Source organism: Urocitellus parryii, chromosome 5 (assembly GCF_045843805.1).
Source record: "Urocitellus parryii isolate mUroPar1 chromosome 5, mUroPar1.hap1, whole genome shotgun sequence".
In the NCBI taxonomy this organism is placed as follows: Eukaryota; Metazoa; Chordata; class Mammalia; order Rodentia; family Sciuridae; genus Urocitellus; species Urocitellus parryii.
In genome coordinates this window covers 30,785,879-30,808,955 of record NC_135535.1, presented here as the reverse complement: position 1 = coordinate 30,808,955, position 23,077 = coordinate 30,785,879, and the positions used below count along the sequence as shown (strand labels likewise).

Here is a 23,077-nt window from a genome sequence, read left to right as displayed (position 1 = left end):
AAATTCATACCTTAAGGCACTGAAAGAAACCTTCTCTTTTGACTTTAAATGTACAGTATTTGGCAAGTAGAAGCATAACCCCTGATCAGGGCTTTGATGCAATTGTCTAAAATAGCACACCAAACTAAAGTGAGGAAGAGGGTATTTTTAGATCTACTACAGTCAACCAAATTTTTGAGACAGCAAAAGAATTATTGTGTGGATTCAGATTTTTGAGTCATTTAACAAGGGAAAATATTCCCTTAGCCAATAGGAAGATCTTTTTGAAAACTGGCAGGAAGCAATCACATAAGTATGCACACACATATACACCCCAGTGAAAATAACATTTTCTACCATGTATCACATTCACTTTTACGTGTGATTTATTTTTTCCTTATTTAAACTATACCGAGCAGTTTTAAGAACTTGGGCCTCTTATTTATTTCTTTAAAACAAATGACATAGTTCCTTGCACATAAAAAGCCCTTAATAAATACTTGCTGGATGTATCAATGGCTGTGGTAACAATATTCTAATTCTCTAATTCAATTACCATTTAATGAACATGTATCAATGGGACAAGAACAGGGACTGTGCCAGGCACTAGGGAAACAAAGATGAAGATGGTCTTGGAACTCAGAGGCAGGTAAATACATAACCTCCACACCCTGTGATAAATGCTTTGGGAACACAGAGAAGAAAGCAATTAATCAAATGACCTAAAAGGGGAGAACCCACGGCAGGAAGGCAATGCCAGGAAAGCCTGGATTTGGGGAGGGGGGGGGGGCAAGGAGGAGTTTGCATACATCAATAAAGAAAAAAATGACCATTCCAGGAAAAAAATAAATAGCATGAGCAACGGCATGGAGATGGGAAGACATTTTAAAATATGTGTGATTGCTTTTATGAGCTAACATTCATCTATGGCATTTGAAATTACACAAAAGCCCAGATGCTCCTGGCTAAAAATCTTTCTTATTGATGTAGCTAGCCATATGTTAAAAGGAGGTGAATAATTATTTTCAGTTAATATCTGCACACTACTGAATCATTATGTTGGAACAAACGATGATGATTTACTAAAATTTCCAATGCAACAATGCTATCTATGTGAACAAAAAGAAAAAGAAATTTAAAACCCTTTTATTCTTTTATCGTTGTATTCTATTTTATCGGTAACTCTACTTGGTTTTATTTAAGGTTACAATGAGCACTGTGAGGCTATGTTCCTCCCAGTACCATGTCCCTTGGACCACAAAGATCAAATTGTGCATATAATTTGTTTAGGGGACCTCATTTTGGGGACAATCCTAACATAAAATTTCTCCCAATAACAAAGTCCCCCTATTAAATTCTAACTTCCATTCATCTTGTCATTGCTAAGATGTAACTCCTCTTGAAACATATTTCTTCAAGGCACTCTTTCCTGACTTGACTTGGGAAACCGCCCTAAGGATTTGAAGCTAGCCAATTTCACTATTAATCATACTCATATTCTAGTTTCTAGGAAACACAGAGGTGCAAATTCCATTACTAGTCTTTATCATGTCTTATGTCTGGCATTGAATGGAAATCAAAAAATAAATCTGTTCACTCATTCATTCAACAAATTTTATGGAGCAACTGGTGTGTGCCAGGCATTCTAGTAAGAGAAGACAAACCATGAACAAACATAGATATCTAGATTATACGGTATGTAAAAAAAAAAAAAAAATCTGAGCCTGGTAAAGGGGGTTGGGATTAAAATGCCTACTTTGATCTATTAGCAGTAGTGAACTCAGGTCACACTCATGAGACACCAAACATTGCACCCAGTATTTGCAGATATTATGGTTTTTACAAATTTTGAAGGGTTGTGGCAACCCTGTATTGATCAAATCTATTGGTACTAACTTTTCCAACAGCTCAGATGATTATTTGCACTTTTTAGCAATAAAGTATTTTTAATTAAGGTATGAACATTGTTTACTTTGAAATGATGTTTTGCACACTTTAATAGTCTACAATATTGTTTTGGTCAGCTTTTTCACTGCTGTGACCAAAAAAAAAAAAAAAAAAAAAAAAAACAGATGAGAACAATTTTAAGAAAAGTTTATTTGGGGCTCACAGTTTCAGAAGTCTCAGTTTATAGACAGTTGACTCCACAGGTCTGGGCCCAATGTGAGGCAGAACATCAGGGCAGAAAGGTATGGAGGAGGAAAGCAGCTTGGGACATGGCAATCAGGAAGCAGAGAGGGCATTTTGCTCAACAGGGACAAAATACATATTCCAAAGGCAAGCCCCTAGTTACCTACCTCCTGCAGCCACACTATACCCATCTACAGTTACCACCTGGTTAACCCATTCAAGTAGATTAATGATTAGTTAAGGCTGTCCTAAGCCAATTATTTCACCTCTAAACTTTCTTGCATTGTCTTAAACATGAGCTTTTGGAAAACACCTCATATCTCAACTATAGCAAGTACAGTAAAATCACAACTTTTATATGAACTGGGAAATGGAAAAAAAATGTAAAATGACTTACTTTATTGCCACATTTGCTTTAGTTCGGGAGTCTGGAACTGAACCACGCTATCTTCCCCAAAACCAGCATGTACTCTACCAACAGAACAGATGTTTCATGACTTCCAAGCCATCTCTCATGTCCACTAATCACTGCCCACTGGAGGCATGGGTGATAATGACAGATATCGTTAGGTCTGCAGGACCACCCCTTTGGCTTAAATCTTGCTAGTTAAGTAGCCCTTCAGGGGCATGTGATGAGCTACCTTTCATTTTCCACAGTGGCTATCCACCACCAGGACCAGTCTCAACAATAAAGTACATCTTGGTGCTTGCTCTGGTACCAAGCTAGATTCTCTTGGATTGAAAAGCTTTACTGTATAAATTTCTTGAATTCTTGTTGCAAGCAGGATTATAGGAAGGATCAAATCCCCAGGCATCCTTGAATCTAAGGAGAAAGCCTAGAGCTAGCCTTTATCTCTTTCCTTCTATAGACTACAGTATGTGTGAAAACAGCATGGAATTTTTAATAGAGGCATTGGTGGGTATTCAAATGAGAAGGAATATTTTACTAAAGACTGGATGGAGCTAGGAAGATGATCCACACAGATACCTGTGGGAACAGTACTGCAGGCAGAGAGAAAAGCTGATGCCAAGGTCTGTAAGATCTATTTAAGGAAATCTTCTTTATTCACAGGTCAGCAAGAGTAAACCATGGAGCAGAGGATGATGTCAGAGGGAGAATGGGGAGGATAGAGGGTATTGCAGTCTATTAATCAGACTTCATTTCTACTACAATTGAAACAGCATTTCTTACAGGATTTTGAGCAAAGGAAGGAGAGGAAGACTTCGAAATAAAGTAGAAGACCATTCTTACTATTGTAGTAAAACCATACTTTAGGATAAAAAAAAGAAGTAGAAAAAGGAGAGAAACCAGTTAAGAATTACTGCTATAATCAAATCAAGAAAGAACTGTAGCAATGTATTGAGTGGAAATGGTGAGATCCCGACATCTTCTGGAGGCTGAGCCAGGAGGGTTTCCTGACAGCTAGAGTGTGATCTGAAAGAAAGTCAAAGACAGCCAGTTGCGGTGGTGCATGCCTATAATCTCAGAGGATTGGGAGGCGGAGGCAGGAGGATCATGGGTTCAAAGCCAGCCTCAGCAAATGCAAGGCACTAGGCAATTCAGTGAGACCCTGTGTCTAAATCAAATACAAAATAGGCCTGGGGATGTGGCTCAGTGGGTGAGTACCCCTCAGTTCAATCCTTAATAACACCACCCCCCCAAGCTAGGGGTGAAGAAGGTTTGTGGAATAGGTCAGAAGTTTTGAGTATGTAAGTTTCTAAGTGTCTTTGAGTTCTTCCAGTGATGATACCAGATCAGGACATTTCAATCTGGATTTAGGAGGAAGGTTTCACTTAGACACATAAATATGATTGCCTTTGATATATAAATGAGATTTTTAAGCAAAAGAATGGGTGAGATCACTAGAGCAGTGACTCTAAGTAAAAGAACAAAGCATCTTAGAGTGCTTCAGTCTTCAGAGGTCTGGCAGAAGTGTTAAAGCCCAGAAAGGAATGGGAGGGAAGATATTGGATCCAGCAAGATGGAGGTTACAGGTGACATCAACAAGAACATTTTTATTGAAGCAGTATGAGAAAAGGCCAGTCTGAAGTGGGTTTAAGAAAGATAAGAAAAGAGTAACTAGAAATAGTGAGCACAGACAGCTCTTCTGAAGAGTTTCCTTCAAGGGAGAGCAAATGGGGTGGTAGCTATCAAGGAAGTGGGGGTGAAGACTTTTATTTGTGTGATGGTAGAAATACAAGGATGTCTCTATGCCTCTGGGGATGATCCAGCAGGAGAGCCACGGTGATGCAGATCAGAAGAGAGAGAACTGCTGGAGCACATCCTTGAGTAGACAAGGGGTGAGATCAGGTTCTCAAAGTGGAGCGCCTGGCTTTAAGTACAAGTGCAGTTCATCAGGAGTCCACAGAACGACACTGGAATGTGAGTGCCTGTACTGAACTTTTTGTTTGCTTAAGCAATAGAGTGAATAAAGCTAAAATTTCTGAACATGTACTATGTATCAAGCATTCTGCACATCTACTAACAAAGTTTAAAACTTTCAAATATACTGATTTTAAAGATGAGGAAATAGAGGTGCAGAGAGATTTGAAGATTTCTGCATGAGGAAATCCGGATATACACTCAGGGCTGTCCAATTCTAGTTCCTGTCCTTTTAACTACCCGAGACCGTCCCAGCACTCCCAGAAATCTGTTAGATCATTTGTGAAGACTTTAATAGCATTATCTCTAGAACTTTAATAATCTTGCAAATACCAAGCATATGGAGGCAAGTTTGTTCCATATTCTATGCACAGCTGAATATTCTACATTATCCAGATGATCATATTTTTAGAATATGTCCTTTGATAGTTTCTTGAAATATATTAACACAGATTTGTTATAATAATTGCAAAATAATTTCACCTGGACAGCCTCAATTTTTGGGTGTCGGTGAAATACAAATACCTATAAAGATAGGATGTTGTCATTTTTCTTGGAACACACTTGGTCAGGGCCAAAATTAAATCTATTCTAACTTCATAATACTCTAATATCCCTGAAAAAAAATGATAGTTATAGAAATGCTCTATTTTAAAGCCAATATAAGTAAACTCGTGTTGTAATTTTACTTTGCATACACGCTGCTACCATTAAGAAAGATTCCCCTTTTTAAAAAATCAACCATTCATTCTAGCACAGCTAAACATTAGGAGAGAGGAGAAATCAAATTAGAAACACTGAAGGTTCTGCAGAGCAGTAGTAAAACTTTCATGGTGTCCTCCGGACTGGGCAGAAACACAGCGCTTACTTCTTTATATGGAAGTTTCAGTATTAATTATCCTATACAGAAAGCTTTATAATATATAGCCCACACACGTCCCTGATCTCTTAAACAGTGGGCAGAAATATTAAACTCTGCTTTCCTTTGATGATGTGAGTTCATCAAATAAAAGGCAGACTGGCAAAGCATCACAGTTGTGTCGTTGTGACTGTTCTCCTCCAAGTTCAGTTGTTCCAAATTACTGTACTTGTTTGAATGACTGTTTTTAAAATTTTATTTTGGATTTTGTTTGTTTCGTAGTTTTCCTGTTTCCCCCAGACTGTCAGGTCATCACTTGTAGCATATTCTTATTGCCGACATGCCTATTTCTAGCCTGCCACAGACTTTCTTGATGAGAATAACACATGGCCCAGCCATTATGGGTTCTTTGGCAGGGGGGCGGGGGGGGGGAGGCAGCATCATAATAGCTCTAGAGATGCCCAGGTCTACCTTACAGGAAAAAGAAAAATGCACTTTGCAGATGTGATAACCTTAAGAAACTAGAAATGGGGACACTTCTGGATTGTGGGAGCCCAATCTTTTCACCTGGGTCCTTAAAAATGGAGAAACTTGCCAGGCTGTAATCAGACCTATAATAGAAGGGTCAGGAAACAGGACATGAGAACTTGTCACCAATGGCACTGAAAACAGAGGAAAGCTGCCAGGAGTCAGGAATGCAGGCGGCTTCTAGAAGCTGGAAAAGGGACAGAGACAGATTCTCCCCTAGTGTCTTTTTGAAAGAGATGTGGTCCCACTGACACCTTGGTGTTAGCCTAGTGCGCCCTGTTTGGACTTCTGATCTCCAAAACTACAATACAATACATTTGTGTTTTAAGTCATTGAATTTGTGGCCATTTGTTACAGCAGCAATAGAAAAATAAAATGGAAACCTCAATGAACACACTTTCCGAATGAATGAATGAGTGAAGAGCACAGTGTAGTGATATACAAGCTATCCTGGGTAAAGAAAGGAAGCTGCCCTCCCAGAATTCTGCACCCCAACCCCATATTTTTAGCAAAGAAGCCCAGCTTTTGTTCTGTTTTATTTGTTCATGCCTCCAAGTAAGATTTTGTTTGAACAAAGGTTTCCAAGGGCAAAAGGGGGAAAAAACCTCCAACACACATGCTTTTGGAAACCATGGGCAGAACACGGATCTGAAAGCCTCTGAGCTCTTACCGAGTGACCCTCGAACAATCCATTCATCCCCCTGAGTATCCATTTATCAGCCCATAAAAAAAAAAAAAAAAGTAAGAAATTCTTGCTTCACCCGTCTCATGACCTTCGGGTGGGAATCAAATGAAAAACTATTAGAATCAGAGGGGCTAGGCAATGATTCGTTGTGTGGTTTATGAGGCTTTGGATTCACTAGGAAACCAGGGAGAAAAGGACTTCAGAAATGCTTGTGTAAAACAGCCTCAGAAAGGGTTTTATAGAGTGAACCCTCCACACAAAGAGTATATATGACCTTGATTTTTTTAATTTATTTTTAAAAATTGACAGATTAACTTACATGTACCATGCACAACATATTGTTTTGAAGTGTGTGTACTCTGTGGAAGGAAAGCATGACCCTCAGTCACACGGATAATTTACACTGAGAACTTGTCACCAATGGCACTGAAAACAGAGGGTTCTGATGCCTTTGTCAATTCACTTCTTAATTTTTAACTGTGTTTAGTGTAGCTGCAGTTAATAGACAACGGACTTCCAATCAAGTGAAGTGTGCTAATATATCAACAAAATGTTTATCTTTGTTTTCTCTCTCTCTTCCTCTTTCTCCAACTTCTGTAAACTCCACCAAGGGTATGTGGGTACCTAACTGCGTGGGTGTGCCCACAGACGCATGCACACACCCCAGTGGAGATACAGTGCTGAAGCAAAATGTCCCTTCTTTGTGACTTCTGCTCTAAATTGTATCTTTTCTGTTAGGGTAATCATCTCACTGTGTTTTCTGCAACATTCTCCGTGTCTGCAGATGACATTTTTCTTTGGCTACTTTGTTTTAGCATCGTACAACTGTTCTCTCTAGGTCACACTCGTTGTATGATAACCTCTCATTTCAAGATAACCTTTCATTGCAGACACATAACTAATCTTACTGATGGCAGCTCTCCACTTTCTTTCTTATTTAGAGGCATGGATCAAAAGTGCCCCCCACATACTCCCCACAAAACAGAAAACTGCAATAATCCTTCCATTACTAATAGTTGCTTTCAAATTACTTGGATGATAAGGGGGAAACACTAATAAGAAATCTGTATGCACTGTTAGGACTGAATCATGCAACAGAAACAGCCTGGTAGAGAGAGGTGAAAGTGTCTAAAAGTCATACTCCATTGAAAGTAACAGATATCAGGTCCTTTCCTAGGAGCAGGTTTTAACAGTGGCAGATAATACTAGAAGAGCACTTAAAAGAGTGGGGAAAGTCACAGGAAGACGAGGTTCAAGGCCCGGAAGACAAAGGCCTTACCTAATTCTCATTTTGGTTGAGAATCAACCTCAGCAGTCTCCAGCGGAATATTCACCCAATCATCAGCCCCTCCTGAACACAGCACTTTTCTTACAGTGAAAAGCCACATGCCAGGAGCAGGAGCTGCAAAGTTCCCCTAAAGCAAACTATTTAGCTGATCTGCACATGTTGTGTAACACAAGAAGTCACACTATAGACTCCACTGCAGGGGTAGAAATGGACATGTACAAACATCAGGGGAAGACAGGCTGTCTGAGAAACCAGAATATTCCAATTTTTTAAATTTCAAAAGAAAACAGAACAAAACCCCCTTTTCTATAGATATGAGCAGTAATTTTAAAATATACATAACCAAAGTCCACAGACACCAAGTCAAAAAGGCAGTGGAGTGTAGCACATTTTTATTTATGCAGAGACTTACAAAGTGATATTAGAACTGCCCAGAACAAAACAGCAGCTGCTGCCAAAAACATTCATTTATTCTTTAATCTCACATTCCAGCTATGGAAGCAGGCGGTTCCCTTGTATCCCAAATGTGCTTTGGAAGACAGCCAACTGGCTTAGCTACCTGGAGCCAGCAAAGTAAGTTATCCAGATGCAGGTAAGGCTGTTCATTCTAAGTTCAGGTCTTTTGAGGTCATATGAACCATATTCTTGAAAAAAACCATAAATACAATTTGTGTGGTGCTGAGGATGAAACTCAGCACCTCATGCATGCTAGAAAAGTACTCTGCCACTGAGTCATAACCTCCAGCCCTTCAAAAATATTCTTGAAGTAAACCAACAATAGAATTCTAATTTGGGGAATAACAATTTAATTATGACTTTTTTCAGAATGTTTTATTGCTGAAAAAAAAAAAACCATTTAACATTATAAAGAAAGCACTTAATCATCCTACAGAGACTCAAATTTCTTCTGTAACTGTTGACCAGTAATCTCAAAGGGACAAAGGAAACATTTAGCAGATTTGTTTGTTTGTTAAAATTTACTGCTATCAGTAAAGCAGATGTCAATAGGATAGCCAAGTGAAACTCAATGAAGCTCCAAGTCCAAATTGATGTGCTAAAATCTTGGAAAGATAATTCTTCTACTCTTTCTATACTTTTGAAAAGATGTGAAATAAAAATATGTTGAGCTGGGGATGTGGCTCAGTGGCAAATGCTTGCCTGGCATACATGAGGCACTGGGATCAAATCCCCTGGCACCAAAAAAAAAAAAAAAAATGTTGAAGTATAGGTGAAAATAAGTGGTAAATGAAGTTGTATAACAACAACAACAACAACAAAAAAAAAATCCTAGAATGGAAGTCCTTACAAAGAAAAAAAAAAGGAAAATGTCTTTAATGTAATAAGGCACTTTAAAAATTATATTTGATCTATGGGAGAAAAATCATCCTATGGTAGTCAGGCTTCGTTATGTATGTAAACACTACTTAAAAAGGAAATAAGTTGGGCTGGAGATATAGCTCAATTGGTAGAGTGCTTGCCTCATATGCGCAAGGCCCGGGCTCCAATCCCCAGTAACACACACACACACACACACACACACACACACAGAAATAACAACAAATATTGACTCCTAAGGATCACACATAGGATGAGTGATTGAGAGACATTACTTCATATTATCACCCTATTCTACTGGTGAATAGAACAGGATTCTGAAAGATGAAGTAACTTCCTTACAGCCACTTTGTTAGTGAATCCCTAAGTTGGGTTTAAATCAAGACCTACATTATGCTGGAAAGAAAAATGCTAAGCCAGTAAGACACCATAACTGATTTCATTTACATTTAAAGAACTACTACATTTTATTTAAAAGTCTATTTTGTGGAAGGCATACAGTTCCATTAAACTGAATCAGTCTCTAACTGAAACCACAATATTAAGTCACTACTAGGTTGAAATAAATAACTAGTGCAGGTAAATCAAATTACATTAAACTGTAGCTTTTAAAAAAAATGACACAAGGGGCTGAGGACATAGCTCAGTTGGTAGAGTGCCTGCCTTGAATGTACAAGGTCCTGGGTTCAATCCCTAACACCATAAAATTTAAAAAAAAAAAAAAAAGAAGAAAAATTACACAGCTAGAGGGAGGGAAGAAACCCCAAATGAATGTGATAAATTGTTCCTTTTGATAAAAGGAAATTGGGTGCTTTTAGATTATCCCAAAGCCACTTACCCAAAAAACATAATTAAAGTTCTGATGAGTACATAAGATAAAGACAAGTCTGGTGATCATCCTCAGGAAGCTCTGGCTACTGGAGAACACTCTGAGAGAGGAAAGACCCAGGAGGTACAGCTAAACCTGTCCTGAGTTGGGGGCAATGGACCTCCAATTAAACCAGGTGTTCAATATATGAACAAATAATTTTGTGGGAGAGGTTCAAAGATAGCTTCTGGGAGAGGAAGCTTCTTCAAACACAAGTCCAAAAGAGCTGGCAGAATAGCAGGTGTCCACAGTAGTGAGGGAACAAGAATTCCATGTTTGTAATACGACTGGAGAGTTGGTTTCAAGTAATATGCAGTGATGGTTGGTTGAGACTAGGGGGACATGCAGAAGCCCCCCATACTGTGCTCATTGACCTTAATTATCTTAGAGGGGTTAAAGTGTCAATGCAGGATTTAAGCATGGAATGTCCCGACCTAATTTATTTTTGAAAGGTTTATCAGGTATCAGAATGAAAAATGCAATCGGTGGGGTGGGGAACAAACCGAGAGGCAGGAGGCCAATTAGGAGGTCACTGATGTCATCCAGAGTTGGCAAGACAAGGGCCTCTGTTAGTGAAGTGCCAGTCAGAATGGAAAGAAATGGACAAGTTCAAGAGTAGGAAAAAGAATGGGAAGCCCTGTTGACTGACAGAAAGTGGGTGGGGTGGAAAAGAGACACAAATAGCTGGCTCCCAGGTTATAATTTGGGTGACTAGGTTAAAAGTGGTATTATTCACTGAGCCAGATATGCAACTTGAGAAAGGGATTATCACCAAATAAGGAAGGTCTTGCCTCATGAATCAGCTACACAGGAACTAAGAGAATGGGATGCTAAATGCATGAGGGGCAAACCAGTTGACTGCAGCCAATGGAAAACAAAGATCTAAAGGGAGGATACGATGAATATACCTGGCACTGAAAGTCAACACTATCGTTCCTGCAGAGCACCTAGCAGAGCTGGCTTTGAAGATATGAATGTCCACAGAGTGTCTGGAGTGATAGAACTGAAATCAGACCCCAGTGGACAGACCACAGCAGGGAACCAGTGGGAGGGACCTGCAAAGGGCTGCTAGAATAGTTCACCCCTCAGGACAAAGAGAATGAGTAGTATCTGGAAAGGGAGGAAAGTTCACTTCTGTCTTGAAAGGGAAGCAGCAGGTTGGGCTAATGTGGCAAACTCAGCATTTCTCTTTCTCAAACAGTCTAGGCATAGGGGATGACTCACCTGTGACTAATGAGTGGCCGGGTCCGGTGTGAAAACCCCTCAAAAGGACTTGTTATTTTTAAAAGAAACATTCATGCCATCAGTACAGATCACTTCATTAATAATAATGATAGAAACATAGGCCATTAGCTATTCATAAACATATACCAAAGCAGAGTAGGCAACTCCCTCTGCACAGTGAAACCCACTTTATCTAAGGAAGAAGCTAGTTAATGGCTAATTCTAATCAACTTTATGGTGATGATAATAAGTAGCAAACTGAAGTACTTTAGAAAACGGATGGATGCTACCTAAATTTTGAACACAGAATTACATATCTGTTGCTGACTCTTTTTGCTATAAATGTGTATATTCAAAAAAAAATAGAGGAACAGGTCTAATACTGGCCAGACTATGGAAATGTAGTAAAAACTTCATGACAAGTCAGGCACGGTGGCACTTGCCTGTAATCCCAGTGGCTCAGGAGGCTAAGGCAGGAGGATCGCTAGTTCAAAGCCAGCCTCAGCAAAAGTGAAGCATTAAGCAACTCAGTGAGACCTGTCTCTAAATAAAATACAAAATAGGGCTGGGGATATGGCTCAGTGGTCGAGTACCCCTGAGTTCAATCCCCAGTACCAATTTATCCCCAGTACCAAACCAAACAATCAAAAATTTCATGTCAGTTCTGAAAACTACATACCCCTCTCCAGAACTTCATGGACACTGGTTTTCTTTGAATGGTGTTATTTTCATGCCAGTTAGTTTTAAATTTGAAGCACCACAATATGCAAAATTCTGAGGACTGTAGCTGTCCAAAAACAGCTAAAGTGCAATTTATACTCTTCCAAATATGCAACTCATTTCCCAAAGTGTGATCTCATGTAAATCAAAAGCCTTACAATTCTTCAAAATCTGTAAAATCTTTTGAACTCCAAACAATTCAGTGACGAAAAATGAGTACAGGCTCCCGTCTGCCATCTGATCCCAAATGCCAAATCTGAAAATTAGTGCCTGAACTTCCTAGAACCTCTTATTTATTTATTTATTTTTTTAATGGATGCAATTAAGTGTGTTCAGATGCATTATCAGATCAGCCTGAAAGTCTGACAAGTATGGTTTCACAGGGCATTTCAATTTCTAAAAAAACAAAAACAAAACTGTAATCTGAGGAAGCAGCAGCTCAGGCAGTCTCAAACAAATTTGTGGGTTCCTCCCCCAACCCCAAATTTAGGGTTTTTACCAGATTAAAATAAACTAACTCTTTATATTCTGCTGTAACTGCTTCCAAATATCAAAAACCAGTGGGTTTAAAGGCATGAACTCAAAGAACATGCACAATCTTGATCATTTTCTCCATCACATCAGATGACAAGCCTGATTTGCAAAGGTCACGGAGCTAGCTTTCCAGATTATGCAATGTGTGCTGGACACACCAACTGCTTTTTGCTGAACTGAATAAACGCTGAAATCCTCCCCTCTCTCACTGAAGGTGCCCCAAAGGAAAAGAGGGGAGTTGCCATCTTGTGTTTAGAGGAAAACGTAATCATTTGGAGTGCTTCCATAAAAATAATCTGGGATGCAGATTCCTGGGTGCCACAGGGTATTCAAATTTCTCAGGGTGCATCTCAGGATTGCTTTTTTTAACAAGTGCTCCACTAGCTCTTATGTACTCTAAAGTCTGAGACCTACTATTTTCAGTAGCTCAACAGAGCTATGTGGCTAGAGGAAAAAAAAAAACATAAACAAAAGTGTCTAAAAAGGTATGCAAGGTTGCATTTTGTTCAAGGGCTATCTATTAGCTGTTTCTGATTTGATATAAGAGAAGTAAGCATAGTGGGTGTGGATGATAAGGTGAATTTGCTCTTTCAAATCCCATTCCATTTCTGTTCTAGCTTATGTTCCTATACTGTAGTGACTTGAAAGCTAAAAGCTCCATTTCTCATTTCAATCCTGGGATTGCAGAAGTGAGGTTCTGCCAAGCAGGCAAAACTTTGCAAGGTTTCTATTGGGAAGGGAAATACTTGAGAGGCGGGATGCTGGGCCTTCATTTTGCTAGCCTGGGTGTATCGGGGCATCAAGACTTGCAATCAGCAGCACTAACAGATTCCTGCACCAGCCGAAACAACTTTAGTGACTGCAGTAGACTTAATTGAGTTCTGAGTGCTGGGAGCATTCAGCAAGTTCAGCTTTCTGCTCCTGCCTGCAATTCATCCAATGGTTGCATAAGGCATCCAATACATTCCAATGTACCCCTTTCATTTTTAAATTAACTACTAGGATTGTACTGTTTGCATTGAAGCAAAAAAAAAAAAAAAATCGAGAGAAAAGGACAAAGTTATTAAGCATTTACTTTTCGTAAAGTTTGGTCTCGGGAATTTTACAGTTTAAAATTCAACTTGTAAAATAAGGATTGTTTTAAATTTTTTTTTAAAAAAGCAATTTTTGATTGCTAATCCATAAGAGTTTTAATACACTTCTACCAAAGAAAGCAAAATATTTACTATGTTTGACATGCCTTGGACATGCCCTTCTGGTAACAATGCACCTAAACTGCAGATTCATTGACATGCCTGGTGTTTCCCTGATACACTTCAATTGCAGATTCGTTGATGTTGATGTTTACAACAAAAGAACATTATCAAAGAAAGACCAGGATTCAAATCTTGATTCTGTCACTTACATTCTTAAACCCTAAACAAATGATGTCACTTCTCTGCATCTCAATCTTCTTGTGGTAATGTCTTTGGGTTTTTGAGAAGATTAAGACAATGTTATGTAAAGTACCCACAAGTGGACTGGCTGATAAAGGAGGTCATTAGGTGACTGTTAATGCTAGCTGTTGTTTTACCAGTAGTATTAATCCCTGAATGGTGGAATCCTAAAAGTTGTAAGGTGAAGGACACACTTTCCCGTATTCTCTGCCTTTCCCATAGATTAAAGACCAAATAGAAAGGTCATAAAAGAGGTTGTGAAATTGCTCCCTGGGCTTGGATTCAGATCAGCTCTTCCAAAGTAGAGGGAGGCTCATTTCTACCTGGTGAAAAAGCAAGGCCAAATTGTTTGGGCAATAGGTGAATGTTAACCTAAATAGTAGAGTTTCAAAAGTCAACTTTAGCTTCAGTAATACATCCAAAACAGCTGCAGAAAACCAAGTGTATGGCGCTCATGCACAGAGAAGTGAGATAGAGTGGACTGGGGAGGGGGCTGGAAGGCATTCACTAAAGTTAGACTCCCCAAATTTTCATCTCTATTCAGCCCTGACTAGCCCGGTGGCCTTTAGAAGTTATTTGATCTTTCTGTGCTTCAGTTTTCTCATCTATAACATGGGCATAATAAAAGAATCTGCTTAACACATTTGTTAAGGATTAAAAGAAATGATGGACATAAGAACCTAATATATTACCTGGCAAATGTCTTATAAGTGTTAAAGATCTTTTCAATTCTGTCTTTTCAACCATATGTAGAATAAGCACCCCCAATAATGTCATTTCCAAATTTGAAAGATGACGATTCAAGCCAAAAATATGGGCATCAACCTTGATTATTTTTTCCACATCTGGTCTGTCAAGTCCTACCATATTCTCTACCAGCAGTATAAAGCTCAAAACATGCACTTCTTGCCATTTCATCTTGTACAACTAAAGCTTCTTCCAGGCTTCATCACTGAAGGACTATGAAGACCTGAAAATAGCCTTTTTTTTGCTTCTAAGCTTGATAGGTACAATAGTGTGTCTGGGAATGTAAAACATCATTGCCTGCTTGAACTCTCCATTTCCATTACACTTACTGTAAGACTTGAACTATGGACCAAGGCCTACAGAACAGACTGGACCATCTCTACACCAACCCCTTGCCAAGGCCTCTCTCTGCACGATGCTGTAGCCATGCAGGCCTCCCTTGTTTTCCTGAATCCCCCTAAACAAGTTGCTGCCTCAAACTCTTGGTACTTACTGCCAACACCATGTGCTTCTTATCATTCAGGACTCATCTGTAACATCACCTTCTCAGGGAAACCTTCCCAGGTAACCTGCCTGACAGAGCTGTTCTTGTCATATCATATCATATCAGTTATATTTCCATCAAAATGATTTTTTAAAAAAATTTTGTAGTTGCAGATGAACAGAACACCTTTATGTTATTTGTTCATTTTTATGTGGTACTGAGGATGGAACCCAGTGCTTCACCCATGCATGCTAGGCAAGAGCTCTGCCACTAAGCTACAGCCCCAGCCCTCCATCAACTCGATTTTTTATTCTCAAAAATTACCTCGATAACCCAACTAACTTACTAATTGTTTGTTCCTCCTGATAGAAATGTGAATGGTGTGAAAATGAGGATTGTATTATTATTACCCACTATTATTATCTCTCACACCTTGACCCCATCTTTATTCATGGTATATACACACTGTGGATTGTATGCATAGCTCAGGGTGACTAAATGACTCATAAGAATTCTACAACAATCAAATTCTCTTCTAAATAGTACAGACCATTGGTGGTGGCAATATCTAAATCACTTGTCTTGAGAATAAACTCGGGTATATAAAATGAGGCAGAGAGGAAGTCTGGATAATGTACAGTTCGATCCTCAGCAGATGGTGTTCATATTTACACAATGGAATTACAACATCACCAACCAGCTTTGCTTATCTGTCTCCTGCACTTAAGTGTAAGCACCATAAAGGGAGGGACTTTCAGTCCCCCTCTGTTAAGTCCCTAGTGGTTAGAGTAGTGCTGGGTTTGGAGAAGCCCCTTGTAAATATTTTTAGAATGAATGAATGAAGAAAGATAAATAGAAGGGTTTACTTAAGCAACTGGGTATAAACCATTGTCAAATTTCTTACTCTTGGAACGAGTAACTATCAAATCCTAACAGTCAGCTAATCAATTAACTAAATGGTTCTCAGTTTGAATTTCTAATTTTCTTGTTACTTTGAATACTTTTTTTAGGTCCATGTAAATGGAAAAATAGGATCTAAAACCTAGGTTAAACTATAAACTCTATGAAGATCAGGGACAATGTGACTGTTTTGCTTATCATTGTATCTCTGGCCTCTAGCACATAGCCTCCTTGATTATAATAAATACTAAATAATTTTTAATGAATAAGCAACCACTGGAAAATGCCTCTCCTGGTAGATGGTGCCAAAGTGTGATAAGTTAAAGTGCTGACCTGGCAGTAAAGTCTCCAGAGCTCCCTTTCTGAAGGAGCTAGATAAGTATAATAAAGTGGAGTTATTTTCTTTTATTAGCCTTATGGAGGCATATTAAAAAGAAAAAAGGGGGGGGAACAACATCAAAAAGACTAAAAATACCTCACAGGGGTAGATCGTAGACACTGTGTATGCAGATCTCCTAGAAGTCTACAATTCCATGCAATTATAAATTTCCCCCAATCACCCCCAATGAACTGCAACTGATCAAAATTTCTAAACCAGCCATTCATAAAAATAATGCACGGTGAATTCTGTGCTGGGAATGAGCATGTAGAATAAGATTTCACTTAGGATCAGACACATCCAGAAGTGATGACATAGGCTAAGCTTTTAAATGCTAATCTTATCTCTTGCCAAAGCATTGGTTGACCCTTATCTGTCGGTTATCCCCCCCATAAAGCCCACATAAAAGGGCTTAGAGAACTGAAGCCTTTTTATGTCAGCTTGACAGACCCATTTCTACTTCCACGAAACAAAACCAGCTACCCTTCCTTCAAAGTGACTCTAGTATAGTGATGATGCTGTCCTCTCCTGTGACTTGTGTGCCAGAAACAGAAAGCCGTGGGACTACACATGTGCATACTCAATGACATCTCACATCTCCACACCAAATAAGTAGATAATATATAAATAGGCTACCTTATTGTTTTTTCATTGCTCTAAGAAGCACAACTAAGTGGCAAGATTTTTATTCTGATTTTTAAACAAGATCTATGAAGTTTATGCCTAGTATTCTCTATAACAAGATTCTTTAAGAGCCTCTAAATTCATTAACGAAAAGAAGAGGTACATCAGAAATTTTAAAAATGGAGATGATTTTTTTTTTTTTACAATGTATCAGGATAGGAATGTATCAGCATAGGAATGTATCAGGATAGGAATGTATCAGGATAGGAGCACTAGCATTAGTTGTTATTTTAAAGGTTTTGAGTTAATCTTGTAAATACATTTTTTTTCTTTGTTCTGAAATTTGTCCTCATGGATAGCTTTGGGAAGGCTATCAACTCACCTTCCAAGTGCAAAAAAAAAAAAAAAAATAGGAATATGGAAAATGTACTTCAAGGCCTCAAATCCAAATCTAAATAATACTAGGGGAAAGAAGAAATGAACTTTGCCTTCTGGGCAGCAGAAACAGTAAATGGGTAACCATCTCAAGATAATACTTTGGTCTTCTTTTCAAAGCAGCTGTTTTGCTGAGGAATCAAAAGAGGATGGAGAAATAAATGTAAACAGGACTGTTTGGAAAGCAAAGAGACTGTCTCACCATATGGGAGAGAATAGAGATCTACTTCCTCAGGAAATGAAGAGAGGGGCTCATGAGCAGAGCATCCAGCTAAATGAGATTGGAATGATATGCTTCAGCTGCTGTATATTTAAATTGCCAGATCTGCACAAACCTTTTTTGCCCATCTCCTTCATTGCTCAATTTTTGTATATTTTCTTCTCATTTATGGTCTTTTTTGGAGCTTTTGTTTGCAAATTGATGCAGGAGGTATACTTTGATCTTTGTGATACAACTATCATGAAACTTGAAAAGTTTTATTGGTTTTAGAAATGTTAACTTTTAAGTTCTTTGCTGAATGAAGCTTACCTGACTAGAAAGAAAAAAAAAAAAGGAAGAAAAAAAGAGGAACATAGTCCATATTACAAGGTTGCATAATTTCATCACTTTAGAATTTTGAAAACTTGGCAAATAAGATAGTATTCCCCCAAAATGAACTTTCAAAGTACACAAAATATGGGCAATATTATTTTAAAGCATGATATCAGGAAATAGTATTTTTGTCTTGAGTCACTCAGGTGGTGTCTTCTAATTACACATGAAATCTGAAAAATATCACCCCTGGTTAATACCTTCTCCAAGTTTCTTTCTCCACACTTAAATAAATGATTGTAAGTAGTGAAACATTATTTTTGCCAAACTTATTAACTCTGTCTTCAATCTACAAATGCAATATAATTCAAATGGAACCACTAAAACTTGTCACATAGTCATAAATTCTGTCCTTTAGCACCTTCTAGACAGAAATTACATGCATCAGTATCCGAAACTACACAACATCCTGTGCCTGCCTACTGCACTGGCTACCTATTAACCAGCACAATCTATGATTTTATGCCTGCTGCTCTCAGTTGACACCAAGGAGAGTGAGGAGGAACTTATTAAAGAAAGCATTTTCAATGTTGGTAATCTGGGGAGGAAGAATCCATTTACTGCACTTAGAATAATTCTGTATCAAGAAAAATATTTTTGTTTAACATTTTATTTAAGCAAGAGAAGATGATCTAACTAATAGCAAGCAAGAGATTAGGAGCAGATCAGGTTTGGTGACTGACACTTGTGAAATGCTGAGAAACTTGCTCAACTTTTCTGAGCCCACATTTATCTTCCATAAAATAGAATAATCCCACTATTACCCTCAAAAATGGGGAGGATTAGGGGAGATAAAGTAAGTAATATGCTTAGCTCATAGTTCAAGACCTGGCACATGAAATGAATATTTTCTGTCTTGAAATCCTTTCTGGCTCGTAATCCCTCTATGTATCTTGAATTAGCAAGTTTCAATAGGTACTTGTCATGTAAGCTATTGTATTATTTTCTTTAAAAAGGTGAAGCAATTGCCTCACCCTCTTCTTTTTAATTCACTCTACCCACTATCTTCTACCATCCCAAGTGGCTCATTTATCACTTTTTTTCTCTAAAGAGAATTATGTATGTACATTTATGCAAAGTGCTGCCATGTACACAGTTGTGTCTCCAACTGACTCCAATGCCTAACAGTGATGTTAAAATTTCCTCCTCACTCTCCTTGGTGTCAATGGAGATCAGCAGGCATAAAACCATTGAAATCCAGATCCATGCTTAAAATGTTGATAGTTGGATGTTTTCCCTCAAAGATACGTCTGGTATGATTCATTAAACTCAAAATCTTTGCCAAGATTTTGGCATAGTATCACGAGCTAGGGATAGGAACATGAGGTAATTTAACAAGGTAAGTAAAAAATTGTAAATATAATTTCAGTATAACATAAGCAGTGATTATATATATATATATATATATATATATATATATATATATATATATATATATTTTACTGCTGTAGGAGTTCAGGGTGAGATTAGGAGTGCAGCTGAGGAAGAAGGCAAACAGGAAACATGGAGAAGGCTTCCTGGAGGAGGAGCCATCTGAGCTAGGCAAAGGAAGGGCCTGTCAGGTATCAGGGCCTTAGAGACCAAGTGCAGTGTGGTGGGCATGTCTCTGGACATAGTGAGATGACAGAAATGAAATCTACCACTCAGGGAGTGGTGGAGATAAGCAACATCTAAGCCACAGAGTACGCTGTATGGTATGCTGAGAATTTGGACTTTATCCTACAGGTAATACAGTTAGTGGAGAATGTGAGCCAGCCTAGTGGCATGGTCTGACTTCCCTTCATTCTGCATTGTGTGCACTAGTAAGAATCTTTAAAGTCATAGAGAAGGAGATGAATTGGACATCCTCACAGGCATAAAACCATAGACCAACCAAGACACCTGAATTTAGAACATGGATCTCTTGCCCTGTCACCAAGTACTTGTTCTGATTTTCCTGCTTTATCCCTCAAATACTAGGACCAAACAAATCTTTAGGGAAAGCTACAAAACTAAACTCTTTTGAAATCTAACTCTTCTCCTAAGCAATGTGCAAACATAATACACGTCAATGCTTCCGCCCTCTTTCTCCTCCTTTGGACCTTAAAAGAATAGACGTTTGCTTTTTTTTTTTTTTTTTCTTTTTCCATACCTAAAATATTCTACATCAGTTTTGTCTTGGTTAAGTTTTTTTGTTAGATCCTCCTCTGAACTGAACTCAAATTTACTTCACACGTTTCCAGTTTGGTAAATTAATCACTGAGGTATCCATGTGCAAAGATTTAGCAAGAAGCCAGGTGCAGTGGTGCACACCTGTAATCCCAGCAGCTCAGGAGGCTGAGGCAGGAGGATCACGAGTTCAAAGTCAGTCTCAGCAACTTAGCGAGGCACTTAGCAATTTAGTGAGACCCTGTCTCCAAATAAAATAGAGGTGGGAATGTGACTCAATGGGTTGAGCGCCCTTAGGTGCAATGCTCAGTACCAAAAAATATAAACATAAAAAATCAGATTTAGACAAGAATCCTTTAGAAACAACTTTGGATTATAGAATATTAGAAAATGGGAGCTGTTTTCTCTTTTTCTGAAGTGCCTTGAACAAGTCAGCACTCCATCAAAGGAATATAACAGTTTAATGTTCTGTCAAAGAACAGAATGCTTATTTACCTGAAGAAATGCACTGATAAAAGTAACTCGCATCTGTCTTGACTGATACAAAACTTACTGGAAGATTAACCTGGACAATTAAGCTCTTAAACTCTAAACAAAATTACTGACAAGGGGGTGGCTCAATGGTAGAGCATGTGCTTAGCATGCTCGGTTCCATTCCTAGCAAAAAAAAAAAAAAAAAAACAACTTAAAAAAAATCACTGAAAAGAAAATAGTATCCAAATTCATAATGGAAACTTTTCCAAATTGTTAATTCTACACCTATTAAATAAATGTTTAAAAAGTAATAAAACCACAACCTTTAAATGCAAAATTCATTTTACTTGAAAGCAACTAACCTTTTCCCAGGTTTTCTGGTATCTGTCTTGGTGCTAGCCCTTTTCATGCATTCGCTCATTTAATCCTCAGAACAACCTTAGGAATTAGACTCTATTATAAACCTTATTTTACAAAAGAGAAAATCCAAAGATAAGAATTAAATGACTCAAAACCATACAAGAGGTGCCTCCATATCTATATCTCCATAGCTATTAACAATCATACTATTAAAAGTAGTTTGAGGTTCATACTGGAAGACATTAATTAATGTCAAGTTTTCGGGTATTTGGAAAGTTTAAATTTCTCATCACTGTAGGTTTAGAATAATATGACCCTAGGCTTCTGAACAGAATAGGACAGTCTTCTAACTTGTTTTGGGGCCCACTGTTACTTGCTGCCTCTCTTGACTCTTAGCACTTATGTGGTAGCCAAGATTTGTATAAGCATCCTTAGTTACACAGGTCCAGATCCTTCATGGATCTCAGTTCACAGTTACACAATCCCATTTCCTATAACTGCCCATATCTTGCTTTGGTTCTTAATGACAATATGTTTTAAATTCTTATAGCATCCTACAAATGGAATAAACTGACACGGAGTCCACAGGCTAATGCATGTTTGCTGGCATAAACCTTTCCCTAAGGATTTAGAGATACCACTTATTGAGCATCACTTCTGGGTCAGGAAATTTTGCTATATTATCTTTGTACTAATCTTTGTATTCTCCAAACTATGAACTATCACCCCTATTGCCCTGATCAAAATTAAGATATTAAGGCCTAGATAAAGAAAGAAAGTAAATAACATAACTATGATCTTAGTGAACAACACTTAATTAAGCCAGTATTGGGATTTTAGCCTCATTCTATCTTACTGCATCATGCATGTTCCTTCTACTCTACATGAGGACAATGAGTCAAATACTTTGCACAGATATAATTTAGTAGTTAATGGTATGATAGGAAAATATGACTTAAATCTGAAAAATACTTCATATGATAACACAATTCTGTGTCTGTCACATTAAGCACACAACATATCATTTCTAGGGTAAAAAAAAAGGAAAGAAGGGTTTAAAAAGAACAAAGGATGGAAAGAGAAAACCTGCAAAGGATTACTTCTCCATTTTATAGAAGGTTAAGAAAAGGTTAAGCAAAGTTAAATAAATTGCCTAAGATCCCACTGCAAACTAGACTCAGGAGTCAGAGGTAAAACCTAGGGATGTGTGTGTGTGTGTGTGTGTGTGTGTGTGTGTGTGTGTGTGTTTCCCCCAGTACTGGAGACTGAACCCAGGGCCTTACACATGCTAGGCAAGTGTTCTAAACTGAGCTCCACCCTCAGCCTAAGTGCTTTTGACATGAAAGCAATGCTCTTTTCCTTCTTCCTGACAATTGACTGTATTTCTTTGGATGCTACCAGATGGAAAAATGTAGGGAATCACACACTGTAACAAAAAGGGAAGAATTTATGTCCTGTCTCCCCAATTCCAGTTATTGCACTGAGCTTAGGAATGCAGTCTTCAGACCCAGAATTTTTAGTTCATGAGCCAGCACCACCATGGATTAACTCTGTGACCTTGGACACAGGGCAGAAAGAAGTAACTTTGCTCTAGGTAAACTCTCTTGAGATTATAATGCTAAATATTTTAGGCTTCTTGTTTTTTTTTTTTTTTTTGTCTAGTTTCTACTAAAGAAATAAAAACAATTAAATTACTCCAGACTAAAATTAATCAGAGCTCTACATTATTTGGATAAATTGCTTCAACTTTTCCTTTCACTGTGACAGTGATGACTTGGCATTTATTGTCATTTCCCTTAAGAAAGCAGTACTCACTACGGATGAGCATTATATTCCAGTTTTTGCCATACTAGTAACAACCTAAAATATTTATTTAGTCCTTCCTTTGTGTCAGGCACTGGACTAAATGCTTTTTGTGGATCACTTCATTTAGCAACCTTATAGGAGAAACCACCTATAAGAAAT

General features: G+C 38.1%; 1 protein-coding gene across 2 annotated transcripts in view; it reads right to left on the bottom strand.

Annotated features, from left to right (window-relative positions):
- The window catches only part of Kitlg (KIT ligand), an 84,131-nt gene that overhangs the window by 50,042 nt on the left and 11,012 nt on the right, over positions 1-23,077 (bottom strand). The gene's annotated exons all lie outside the window — the stretch shown is intronic.